The sequence below is a fragment of the Muntiacus reevesi genome, chromosome 4 (genome assembly GCF_963930625.1).
Source record: "Muntiacus reevesi chromosome 4, mMunRee1.1, whole genome shotgun sequence".
Classification (NCBI taxonomy): Eukaryota; Metazoa; Chordata; class Mammalia; order Artiodactyla; family Cervidae; genus Muntiacus; species Muntiacus reevesi.
In genome coordinates this window covers 132,948,986-132,961,480 of record NC_089252.1, presented here as the reverse complement: position 1 = coordinate 132,961,480, position 12,495 = coordinate 132,948,986, and positions in this window count along the sequence as shown.

The following is a 12,495-nucleotide window of genomic DNA, read 5'->3' as shown; positions in this document are numbered from 1 at the left end:
ATGCAATGGTAGTTAATGAGAGGGCCTAATAAACTCTAGGGAATCAAAAAAGCTTCCTTGAAGAAGTGACATTAAACATAACACTAAAGGAGTGAATTAATCAGGGGGGGAAAAAGGTTAAAAAAAAAAAGAGTTCCAGGAAAAAGTATCATGTATGAAGGTCTTAGGGCAGGAAAAAAAAAAAAACTTAAGGTCAGTGTGGATATAGAAAGCAAGGAGAGTGTTATAAAATATTAAATGATGGAGAGGTCAGAGCAAAAAGAATCTTTTACAATGTTAAACTCTTAGAATTTATTCTAGGATCAATGAGAAACCATTAAAGGATTTTAGGCAGAGTTTGGGTGACTTAATCAGATTTGCATTTGTAAAAGGTCAAAGTAGCTGCTGGATGAGGAATGGATTAGATCACACTATCAAATCTTGCAGAAAATGAGAGCAGCTAAATTTCTCACACACGACTGCTAGGATTATAAATATAAAATGCATTGGAAAATTATTTGGCATTCTTTAGTAAAGCTGAAGACATATTTCTAAAGACGTAGTGCTTCTACTGAAGTGTTTGAAGAAACCTCTATAATATGTATGTTAGAAGACATGTATAGAAACGTTCATTGAAGCAGCATTTATAAATATTAATTCATTCTTTAATGTTTAAAAAGGAACAACCTCCAAAATTCTGACATTAAAGTGTATAAAGAAGTTGTATTATATTTATATACAATGGAATATTATATAACAGTTTCGTATAACATATATGCATATCAGGAATACAATGTTGATCGAAAAGGTGAGTCATAGAATGATACAGTATTTTTGTATAGCTAAGCACAGGGAAAATAAACAATCTACTTTAGAGATACAGACAGAAATGATGTTTTAAGGACATGGGCATAAATATTAAAGCTAACAGTTGGAATAATGGTAATTGCTGAGTGAAGACAAAATTGAATAGATCAGGGAGAAGCACATAGAGGTTTTCTTAAATCAACTGATGGAGAAATGAGAAATTTAGTATTTTAGCTTTATGCATTTTACAGCCTTTTGTAGTATCTTATATTAACAACTATTTAATAAAACATATAAAATAGACTATAGAAGATTTATAGTATATAGAGACCATTTGAAGATTGTTGGAATAACCAAGGAGAAATATAGTGAATTGCTCTTTAGGGTAAGGCAAGTGAGATGTAGGACAAGGATGTTGTGAGAGATGGAAAAACAGAATTTTCCTTTGTGACCTTTGCATATACTTGAAAATTTCAACTCTTCCTTCCATTTTCTCTTGCACATAAATTATCTACTGTCTTTTCATCCCTCTTGATACAAACCAGATTGTTTAATGACTGCTAAACTGTATAAAGTGTATCTATTCCTGAAACTAACCCAGTAAAACTTTCCACACTGCTTCCTCAAGTTTTAACTTTGAAGTCTTCTCACGTCTATAATTTTTGTTAATAGAATTCTTATGGTAACAATTACCTGACTGATTGTCTTCCACAATGTGATTACATGATATATGGAATGGAAGTTGAGATAGATTATATGCAGATGATACCACTTTAATGGCAGAAAGTGAAGAGGAACTAAGGATCCTTTTGATGAAGGTAAAACAGGAGAGTGAAAAAGCTGGCTTAAAACTCAGCATTCAAACAACGAAGATCATGGCATCTGGTCCTATCACTTCATGGCAAATAGATAGGGAAAAAGTGGAAACAGTGTCAGATTTCATTTTCTGGGCTCCCAAATCAATGCGGACAGTGACTGCAGCCACAAAATTAAAAGATACTTGCTCCTTGGAAGAATAACTATGAAAGAGAATAACTATGAAAGAATAACTATAAAAGCAGAGATATCACTTTGCCAAGAAAGTTCCGTATAATCGAAGTTATGGTTTTTCCAGTAGTCATGTAAGGATGAGAGAGTTGGACCATAAAGAAGGCTGAACACTGAAGAATTGATGCTTTCAAACTGTGGTGTTAGAGAAGACTGTTGAGAGCCCCTTGGACTGCAAAGAAATCAAACCAGTCAATCCTAAAGGAATTCAACCCTGAATATTCATTGGAAGGAGTGATGCTGAAGCTGAAAACTCTTAATACTTTGGCCACTTGATGTGAAGAGCTGACTCATTGCAAAAAAACCTTAATGCTGGGAAAGATTGAGGGCAAGCGGAGAAGGGGGAGACAGAGGATGAGCTGTTGGGATGGCATCACCGACTCAATGGACGTGAGTTTAAGCAAAGTCTGAGAGATATTGGAGGACACGGAAGCCTGGCGTGCTGCAGTCCATGGGGTCCCAAAGAGTCAGCACAACTCAGAGACCTAACAGCAACACACTTTTCATTCTGAGGTATATTGAGTTTGAGTTACCTGTGAGACAGCCAAGTGGGAATATTGAATAGAGTGTTAGATATATTGTCTAAAGCTTAGAGGAAAGTCTAAGTTGAAAGTGCAAAAAATGCTACTAACATTAGCCATCGGAATAGATGAAATTGTCTAGGGAGTAGACAGTGAGAAAAGCATCTAAGGTTAAGTGCTGATGACTCAACATTTCTATGTCAGAGGGAGAAGGGGAAGCTGGCAAGTGAAAGCATTGAAGAGGAGCTAGAGGGTATGAGGTAAATCAGAAGAGGATGCTGTCTCAGGTTATGTCTTCAGAGGCTACCCTTGAGATGTTCTAGTGATTTATCAGAAAAGTGCTCCTGAAGACACTGGTAAGGAAGTAGGAGCAAGCGTGCAATTTCAGGCAGTCTCACGGTCTCTCTTTAGCCTGAATCCTTAGGAAAGACCTAAAGGGAATTGCTTCCCAGAATTTTCCCTATTCAAGGCAAATAATTTAGATTTTTACACTTCTAGAGTGTATTTGCAAAACTCTGTTCCAAGAGGTTTTTGACTACTGGGTGCTGTTTTTGCAAAACAAGAAAAGCCTCCAATTGCCTGCAAGTGGCCTCAAAATATAAATACATGTGAAGGAAGTTAAAAGTAAGGATAATAGAAAGGGAAGGATGGTATGTGTGTGTGTGAGTGATAGTTGCTCAGTCGTGTCTGACTCTTTGCGACCCCATGGACTTGTAGCCTGCAATGTTCCTCTGTCCATGGGATTTTCCAGGCAAGAATACTGGAGTCAGTTGCCATTTCCTTCTCCAGGGGATCTTCCCAACCAAGAAATCAAACCCAGGTCTCCTGCACTGCAGGCAGATTCTTTACTCTCTGGGTCACCAGAGAAGCCCAGGATGGTATACAGGAATGATAAAAGCCATCAGGAGGAATCTGGGTATAGCATTTACATGTGTTTGCTAAATATGAAATCACAGAATCAAAAAGGAGAGTTTCAAGACACAGTAGATTTTGCTAAAAGCTCTTGCAAGTTTGAGGTAAACTGAAAAAACAAATATTTATTAGATTTAGTCACAAGAGTGTACTTAAATTTAGACCTGATTGTATGATAATGTCATATAAGGAGCTTAGACTTTATCCTTTAGTCAAGAAGAAGCCACTGAATGGTTTTGAGAAGGAGCAAAATAAAGTCCTATAGATAATTATCTCAATAAGGACAGTGTAAGAACAGACAGGAGGATGTAAAATTGAAGCCTAGCTAACCATTTTAAGAACTGTTGCAAAAGTTCAAGCAAGAGGTTGTAAAGATTTAAGGAAAGTAACAAAGGGCAGAACTTGCTTTTTTATTTAAAAAATATTTAAGAACCAATAAATAGAGACGTATTTCCACAACGAAAAACAGTCATGGATGGTTTCTATATTTGGTTACTGAGTTAATAGAGAAATATGAGGATGCTGAAAATAGTTTCTTTCAGCACTTATAGGATGTATAACAAGTTTTCTGGAACATTCCTACTGAGCTACCAAGCAGTTGGGTATAAAAACCTCCTGAAGTTTGGAAGGAAGATAAAGATATCAGATAGGAATTTGTTCATTGTTATCATATTTACCATAGATAATATGAGTGGATAAGAAGCCCCAGGAAAAGTTTATAGAGTAAGAAAAGGAATAAGGCAGTGGAATTTTGGGTAATGAGATGCTTAAAGACTAGTAAAGCTATGCATGCTTGTGTGCTAAGTTGCTTCAGTCAAGTCCAACTCCTTGCAACCCTATGGACTGTAGCCCACCAGCTCCTCTGTCCATGGACTTCTACAGGCAAGAATACTGGAGTGGGTTGCCATTTCCTTCTCCAGGGGATCTTCCCAACCCAGAGATCAAACCTGAGTTTCTTATGTCTCCTGCACTTGCAAGGGTGTTCTTTACCACTAGCACCAAGTGGGAAGCTCACTAAAATTGTATCAGGTATTAATTGACCAACTCTTTCAGGTTAGATAATATATATGTTATTTAACTCCTTGTCTTGTCTCTTTATTGTCATTATCAAATGATAATTTGTTGTTGTTGTTCAGTCACTCAGTCCTGTTCGACAATTTGTGACCCCATGGACTGCAGCACGCCAGGCTTCCCTGTCCTTCACCATCTCCCAGAGCTTGCTCAAACTCAGGTCCATTGAGTCGGTGATGCCATCCAAACAGCTCATCCTCTGTCAACCCCTTCTCCTCTTGCCTTCAATCTTTCCCAGCATCAGGGTGTTTTCCAGTGAGTCAGCTCTTTGCATCAGATAGCCAAAGTATTGTATCTTCAGTTTCAGCATCACTCCTTCCAATGAATATTCGGGGTTGATTTTCCTTTAGGATTGACTGGCTAGATCTCCTTGCAGTCCAAGGGACTCTCAAGAGTCTTCTTCAACACCACAGTTTGAAAGCATCAATTCTTCACCTCTCAACCTTCTTTATGGTCCAACTCTCTCATCCATACATGACTACTGGAAAAACCATAGCCTTGACTATATGGACATTTGTTGGCAATGTCATGTCTCTGCTTTTTATTATGCTAAGTTTGCCATAGCTTTTCTTCCAAGGCACAACTATCTTTTAATTTCATGGCTGCAGTAACTGACTGCAGTGATTTTGGAGCCCAGGAAAATAAAGTCTGCCACAATTTCCATTGTTTCACCATTTATTTGCCATGATGTGATGGTGCTGGATTCCATGATCTTTGTTTTTGAATGTTGAGTTTTAAGCCAGCATTTTACTTTTACTCTCCTCTTTTACTTTCATCAAGAGGCTTTTAGTTCCTCTTCGCTTTCGGTCATAAAGGTGGTGCCATCTGCATATCTGAGATTATTGATATTTCTCATGGCAGTCTTGATTACAGTCTGTATTTCATCCAGCCCAGCATTTCTCATGGTGTACTCTGCATATAAGTTAAATAAGCAGGGTGACAATATACACCCTTGATGAACTCCTTTCCCAATTTTGAACCAGTCTGTTTTCCTCTGGTTCTGACTATTGCTTCTTGACCTGCATACACCTTTCTCAGGAGACAGGTAAAGTGTTCCCATCTCTTTAAGAATTTTCCACAGTTTGTTACGATCCACACAGTCAAAAGCTTTAGTGTAGTTAATGAAGCAGAAGTTTTTCTGGAATTCTCTTGGTTTTTCTATAATGCAACAGATGTTGGCAATTTGATCTCTGGTTCCTCTGCCTTTTCTAAATCCAGTTTGAACATCTGGAAGTTCTCCATTCACATAGTGTTGAAGCCTAACTTGGAGAATTTTGAGCATTACTTTGCTAGCATGTGAGATGAGTGCAATTGTGTGGTAGTTTGAGCATTCTTTGACATTGCTTTCCTTTGGGATTGGAATGAAAACTGACCTTTTCCAGTCCTGTGGCCCCTGCTGAGTTGTCCAAATTTGCTGGCATATTGAGTGCAGCACTTTCACAGCATCATCTTTTAGGATTTGAAAGAGTTCAGCTGGAATTCCATCATCTCCCCCGGCTTATGATACTTCCTAAGGCCCACTTGACTTTGCACTCCAAGATTTCTGACTCTAGTGAGTGATCACACCATCATGGTTATCTGGGTAATTAAGATCGTTGTTGTGTATTTCTTCTGTGTATTCTTGCCACCTCTTCTTAATATCTTCTGCTTCTATTAGGTCCATACTGCTTTTGCCCTTTATTGTGCCCATCTTTGCATGAAATGGTCCCTTGGCATCTCTAACTTTCTTGAAGAGATCTAGAGTCTTTCATTCTAAATGCTAATTATAGATGCCTTTCCTAATCACTCTATCTATAATTTAATATCTGTCCTCCATGTTACTTCCAGCCCACTTTTTCCTATCTCCTTACCTTCTTTTTTTTCATAGTAATACAAGTGGCTGACATTAATTATAGCATATACTCATGGGGATATTTATTTTGTAGCTTCTCTAGTAGAATTAAAGTTCCATGATGACAGAAACTCCTCTCACTCCCACCACCACCAAATATACCCTTTTTGTAGAGCGCTGTTGCTTATCCGCTCAGTCACTGTCCAAATCTGTGCGACCCCATGAACTATAGCCAACAAGTCTTCTCTGTCCATGGGATTTTCCAGGTATGAATACTGGAGCGGGTTGCCATTTCCTTCTCCAGGGCATCTTCCTGACCCAGAGATCAAACCTGTATCTCCTGCATCTGCAGGCATACTCTTTACCACTGAGCCACCTGGGAATCCTTTTAAAGCACTACTTTAATGTAAGGAAGAGTCATTCATTATTTACTTTCTTTGTATTTATTTTTTAGGCTGTGCTGGGTCTTTGTTGCTGTGTTGACTTTCCTCTAGTTGCTGGGAACCAGGGACCACTCTCTAGCTGCGGTGCGCAGGCTTCTCATTGCAGTGGCTTCTCCTCTTGTGAAGCACAGGCTCCTCATTGCAGCGGCTTCTCCTGTTGCGGAGCACAGACACTCGGGCACATGGGTTTCAGTAGTTGTGTTGCCCGAGCTCAGTTACTCTGTGGCATGTAGGATCTTCCAGACCCAGGGATTGAACCCATGTCCCCTGCATTGGCAGGCTGATTCTTCACCACCGATCACCAGGGAAGCCCTCATTCATTCTTAAGTGATTGGATGAAATGACCGATACATTCAACCAACTTAAGGGGATTATTTTATTGACTCTGTTAACTTTTTATTTTTTTTAGATTTATTATTATCATTTTTTGCCACACTGTGTAGCTTGCAGGAACCTTGTTACCTGGCCAGGGATAAAACCGATGCCCTTGGCAATGAAAGTGGGAAGTCCTTCTAACACTGGGCTGCTAGGGAATTCCCTATTTTCCTGTTACACAATACTGTTTGCAAAATCGAATTCTCTTTGTATATTAAAAATCTATAAAAATTAAGCCACCTTTTATTCCCCAATCATAATACAAATTCTTGAATTATTCTACAGAATCTAGAACTATAATTTTGGTCCCAATGAATGAAATTGCTTTCTTCTGTAATCTTTCTTTAGTTAGACCATGTACCTAAGCCAGCTAGTCACAGTAATGATTCCTCGAGCATTTACTTGGTAATTAATTTGTGTCCAGATTCCAAACTCAGCTTAGCAATTATATGCTTGGGATTAATATATTGACAGATCACCTCAGTCTGAAGTTCATTCATTGTTTTGGTAAATTAGATTTCTATATGATATTAAGGTGCTGCTAGATCAAAGACAGTATAGACATTATTCTATAAAGGCCAGATTCTGATCAGTCTCACTTGGAGGCACACAGTTTAGGGACAACATATAGACAGTCAGTGTGCTTTTGTAATTATTACACACACTCAAATAGGTCTGAAGGAGATTGGGTCCAGGTGTAGTTCATAAGTTATTTTTGTATATCTTTCCATCATTAATTTCCTTTTCTTTTTTTTAAATAACACTATCTCAATACCTCTCCTTATGCAATTACACTTGTCAACCTTTTCATGCAGACTTACAAATAAGGTCATGAACACACTCTCCTTTGATGATCACATGGCTATCTCTCCCCAGAAGTTGGATTTTGAACTGAAAAACATTTAAACAATAATATCAGGAGTTGATTCTTAGTAATGGAGCTATCCTAATGAGAACCATTATTTCCTCCTATCATGATACCAGAAACATTTTTGGATCTTGCCCTTCTTGATCTTCAGTCTTTCCTGGAATTCTGGAAACTATTCTAAGTCCTTATAATAAACTCATGTTATGTTTTATTAACCCAAAGCTTGTTTCCTTTACTTATAGTCAGAGAATCACAAATGCAGAGGCCCTTCTTACGATTCTTTTAGTGCCCACAACTTGAGGAACATATATGTGAACTGGTAGGAGAAAGGAAATAAAAGCATAGTTTCATGGCATTACCTAAGTCCTATTTATTACTTCCTAGAATTTGTATTGTTAATGGGTTTTAAAAACATTCAATTATCCAAGAATATCCAACAGATTTGTTCTTGGTGATCTGAGAAGCCATGAATGATAACTCACATGTAATAAAAGTTTCTTTTTCTAAATTCAGCTGAAATGCCTCATTCTAGGCAAGTCTGTTATTAGATCTTCACATATGACAAACGGCTTTCTCTTAGCCTCTCCTTCCCTCTCCACTGTCCATCATCTTAGCCTTGGAGATCAGCACTCAAGTCCTTTGAATGCATTAACCATTCATGAATAATGACATAAAAGCTTTGTGATGCTCTGAAAAGGATATCCTTTATTATACTTTTCTAACAACCATTAATATCTATAACACTCAGCAGTTTTCTAATTTTCTTTTATAAAAGAGCAAGCTTTAACTACATGACAAAATGGCATGGGGTCCAAAATTATTACCAGCTTCAATAGTGAAAGTAAGAGAGCAAAAAATAGAAAAATGAGCTATACTGTCATCAGATATAAGAAACCCTTGATTAAAAAAATATAAAATAATGTTTTGGAAGTGAGGAGATTATTCAATTTATAAAAATTAATTACAACAAAAAGAACACTATATTTAAAAAGGATTTATCAATATTTTCCATCCAAATCTTGTGGGAATTCTACAAGAAAACTTTTAGTTTATCATAGCTAAAATTTTTAATGTACATATTAATAAATTATATATTTTCATAATGGTGTTGACAATGGAAAAATTACTAGTTAATAAAATATATTTTCATAATTATATTTGTTGATAATTTAAGCAAGAATATTAAGAAACAAAATAATATTTGAATCTAAGTAAGAGGCTATCATAATTGAAAACAAAAATGGTAACAATTGTGGGAGTGTTATAGTCACATATACCATAATTAGGACTAGTCTATCTGTTTATGTGTTACTTTCCTTTCTTGAATTTAAGAAAAATAGAACATTCAAACACAGCACCTATATTGTTTCGTTTCTCTTAGACATTTAAAGTAAAATTGAGAATAAAATCTTTTAGTTTGGAGTAAAATCTAGATTTAAGAGCTAAATTGCATACTATTAAGTTCTCCATCATATGTGTTACATTATTTTTGTTTTTTCCTAAGTGAATATATAGCTTTCAAGATAGCCAGGGCAATACCAAAATAAAATTTCAGATATTTCTCTACTCAGATAGACTTCATCTCCTTTACTTACCTGAGTGTTTACTAAAGAATATTTATCAAAACCCAAACTTTGTTTTTTATTGTTAGTTCCAGTGTTTTTCTTTTTTAAAGATATTTATGCAAAAGAATTTTAAATCCATTTACACAGAGAGAAGGCAACATAGGTAGTTACAGAATGACCTGCATTGTAGTAATTATAGTGTCAGTGTGCTAAGCACTGACTTAATTCTATTTATGACTCCACTAGAGTAGCCCTGGGTATGTTTAAAGAATGCAAAAGCATATGAGGAAAAGAATTTATCCATCTAAACTATTGCACTATTCCAGTGAAGGAAAGATCTTCAAATGCTACATCACACAAACTCATTTACTTCTAAATGACTCCAAAATTTAGAAGGCAGGACAAGTAGGAATGTCCTTATTTACAAATAATTCATCATTTGTATCTCCAGCCCTAAAAAACCACTGGTTTAATTTTTATGTGTTTGCATGATGGGAGATTTTTATAAATATAAATTCTGTGATATGATTTTAAGGAACATAACTTTCATGCTTTTATCACTTCAGTTCAGTTGCTTAGTTGTGTCTGACTCTTTGGGACCTCATGGATTGCAGCAAGCCAGGCTTCCCTGTCCATCACCAACTCCTGGAGTTTATTCAAATTCAAATCTATGGAGTAGGTGATGCCATCCAACCATCTCATCCTCTGTCAACCCTTTCTCCTTTACCTTTAATCTTTCAAAGCATCAGCATCTTTTCCAGTGAGTCAGTTCTTCTCATCAGGTGGCCAAAGTATTGGAGTTTCAACTTCACCATCAGTCTTCCAATGAATATTCAGGACAGATTTCCCTTAGGATAGACTCACTGGAACTCCTTGCAGTCCAAGGGGCTCTCAAAATTCTTCATGTAACAGTTCAAAAACATCAATTCTTTGGCTGCTCAGCCTTCTTTATAGTCCAAATCTCATATCCATACATGACTACTGGAAAAACCATATCTTTGACTAGATGGACCTTTGTTGGTAAAGTAATGTCTCTGCTTTTAAATATGCTGTCTAGGTTGGTCACAGATTTTCTTCCAAGGAGATATCATATTTTAATTTCATGGCTGCTATCACCATCTGCAGAGACTTTGGAACCCAAAAATTTGTCTGTCATGGTTTCAACTGTTTCTCCATCAATTTTCCATTAACTGATGAGAGCAGATAGCATATTAAAAAGCAGAGACATTACTTTGTCAACAAAGGTCCATCTAGTCAAGGCTATGATGTTTCCAGTGGTCATGTATGGATGTGAGAGTTGAACTGTGAAGAAAGCTGAGCGCCTAAGAATTGGTGATTTTGAACTGTGGTGTTGGAGAAGACTCTTGAGAGTCCCTTGGACTGCAAGGAGATCCAACCAGTCCATCCTAAAGGAGATCAGTCCTGGGTGTTCATTAGAAGGACTGATACTGAAGCTAAAACTCCAGTACTTTGGCCACCTCATGCAAAGAGCTGACTTATTGGAAAAGACCCTGATGCTGGGAGGGATTGAGGGCAGGAGGAGAAGGGGACGGCAGAGGATGAGATGGCTGGATGGCATCACCGACTCGATGGGCATGAGTTTGAGTAAGCTCCGGGAGTTGGTGATGGACAGGGAGGCCTGGTGTGCTGCGATTCATGGGGTCACAAAGAGTTGGACATGACTGAGCGACTGAACTGAGCTGAACTGATGAGACCAGATGCCATGATATCAATTTTTTGAATTTTCAGTTTTAACCCAGCTTTTTCACTCTCCTCTTTCACTTTCATCAAGAGGCTCTTTTTTTTTTTTTTTTTTTTTCGCTTTCTCTCAAAGGGTGGTGTCATCTGCATATCTGAGGTTATTGACATTTCTCCCAGCAATCTTGATTCCAGCTTGTGCTTCTTTCAGCCCAGCATTTCTCATGATGTACTCTGTATATAAGTTAAATAAGCAGGGTGACAAAATACAGTCTTGACATATTCCTTTTCCTATTTGGAACAAGTCTGTTGCTCCATGTCCAGTTCTAACTGTTGCTTTCTGATCTGCACACAGATTTCTCAAGAGGAGGGTCAGGTGGTCTAGTATTCCCACCTCTGTCAGAATTTCCGACAGTATTTTGTTGATCCACACTGTCAAAGGGTTTGCATAGTCAGTAGAGCAGAAATAGATGTTTCTCTGGAACTCTCTTGCTTTTTCTATTATCCAGCAGATGCTGGCAATTTGGTCTCTGGTTTCTCTGCCTTTTCTAAAACTAGCTTGAACATCTGGAAGTTCATGGTTCACGTATTGCTGAAGCCTGGCTTGGAGAATTTTGAGCATTACTTTTCTAACATGTGAGATGAGTGCAATTGTGCAATAGTTTGAACTTTCTTTGGCATTGCCTTTCTTTGGGATTGGAATTAAAACTGACCTTTTCCAGTCCTGTGGCCACTGCTGAGTTTTCCAAATTTGCTGGCATATTAAGTGCAGCACTTTAACAACATCATCTTCCAGGATTTCAAATAGCTCAACTGGAATTCCATCACCTCCACTAGCTTTGTTTATAGTGATGCTTCCTAAGGCCCACTTGACTTCACATTCCAGGATGTCTGTCACTAGGTAAGTGTTCACACCATCGTGATTATCTGGGTCATGAAGATCTTTTTTGTACAGTTCTTCTATGTATTCTTGCCATCTCTTCTTTATATCCTCTGCTTCTCTTAGGTTCATACCACTTCTGTCCTTTATTGAGCCCATCTTTGCATGAAATGTTCCCTTGGTATCTCTAATTTTCTTGAAGAGATCCCTAATCTTTCCAATTCTATTGTTTTCCTCTATTTCTTTGCACTGATCACTGATGAAGGCTTTCTTATCTCTCCTTGCTATTCTTTGGAACTCTGCACTGATATAGGTATACCTTTCCTTTTCTCCTTTGCTTTTTACTTCTCTTCTTTTCATGGCTATTTGTAAGGCCTCCTCAGATAGCCATTTTGCTTTTTTGTATTTTTTTTTCTTGGAGATGTTCTTGATCTCTGTCTCTTGTACAATGTCATGAACAATGTCCATAGTTCATCAGGCACATTTTCTATCAGAAAT